This window comes from Arachis ipaensis, chromosome B03 (genome assembly GCF_000816755.2).
Source record: "Arachis ipaensis cultivar K30076 chromosome B03, Araip1.1, whole genome shotgun sequence".
Lineage (NCBI taxonomy): Eukaryota > Viridiplantae > Streptophyta > Magnoliopsida > Fabales > Fabaceae > Arachis > Arachis ipaensis.
In genome coordinates, this window is record NC_029787.2 from 16914084 (window position 1) to 16915895 (window position 1812).

Below are 1812 nucleotides of genomic sequence, written 5' to 3' on the forward strand. Positions count from 1 at the left end.
CCGCCTCCTCCTCCACCACCAAATCCCCCACCACCTCCAAGACCTCCTCTAGGACCACCACCACCTCCAAATCCCCCGCCTGCACCACCACCAAACCCACCTCCTCTTTCTCTTCCAAAACCACCACGTCGACCACCAAACCTCCCTCCAGGACCAAACCCATCACCCCTACATCTTCCAAACCTACAATCATCCTCGTCTCCAAACCTATCTTTGTCAAGCTTTTGATCACCAAGAGCAATTGCACTCAAATGCAGACCAATACAAAGAACAAGAACACTCACGAGTAGCCATTTTTTATGGGAAATAATCATAGTCATAGTTATCACAAGAGTAGAGCGATATAAACACTTTGTTTATCTGCACTCTATGCTGTTTCCGAATCTACCATATGTGTTTATATAGGGTTCGTCCACCACTATAAGATTATTATTTATTATAGTGCTAGCTGTGTCCAATAAATGCATGTTCTCGACGTAGTTGGGGTGTTGCCCATCACATTAAATAAAGACCAGAAATCTTTTAAGTCAAAAGCCCAACCAAAAACTTTGGGCGCGCGGAGCTATACTCGTATACATTATAAACATATTTTTTCCCTATGTATAATATATAGTTCTTGAGGTTTAATTAATTAATTAATTCATTCCAAAAAATAGCTATATAATAATAACTAGTGGTGCTCATATATATGTTCTCATGCATAAAATAAAAATGTGAAGTACTAGCTAGCTACTGTTTAATTCATAATAACTTCTATTATTTCATTTGTGGGACATATATAATTTATATTGCAGTTAGGAAATTGATTTAGATCTTCTACCATAAGGCAGATCGAGAATAAGAGAACCTTTTCATCAAATTAAAATAAACAATTTAATTAATTTATAATTATATTTAATTAATTTTATTTGTTTTTAATTTATAATATTTGATATTAATTACTTCTCATCCCAAATTAAAATTTTAAATGATACATTAGAAAAAATATTTGACTGATTTTTAGTTAGTATCTTTTTTATTCTCGTCGTATTAAAATTCACAGTAATATAAGTCTACGCTGACATACACGGAAAAGGGTTGGTCAACTCTACGAACGCGTATAGATATCGTTGGCTACATACCCTACTTGGGGGTGTAAAATTAAATGGCTACAAGTCGACAACCATGTAAGAACCATTCTATATGTAATGCATTAACTAGTGGCGTGTATCCTTGGTGTTGTAAGAAATAAGAATAGAGACATGTCTGAATGGGCAGTGGTGGAAATATTAATTCCAAAACAATTCTAGTTTCTGTCCCCTTTTGACTTTTTTACCACTCATTTAGTCAGCATTCCTCTACTTAGTCACACTGTATCACTTATTATTATAAGCCAATAATGATATGTACGTAACTAGATTTGGATAAACAAACGATTATGGACAAGGATAAACCAAATTAAAGCGGCTTGCAACTGGAATATAATCACACGGATTAAGTATAGATTAATCGGAAAATATAATGCTGTTAGACGTAGTTATTTGTCTCAGTTTGGTTGCTGCATGCAAGTGATGAATAAACACCTTCAAATACAATGGCTAAATATCTTATTAGTTTAACCCATCTTCAATCAGCTAATAAAGTAAGATGAGTAAAGCTTAAGGGTTGACTGTTAGAGCGAGAAAGTTTAGGGAGCTAATATTTTTATTAAAATTTGATCGTACTTAATCAGTAAAATAAAAGTGAGTAATTTTACATTATTTGATAAAATTTTATACCATTAAAAATACTAATAATAATTAATTGATGATTATAAATTACAAAATTTACTGA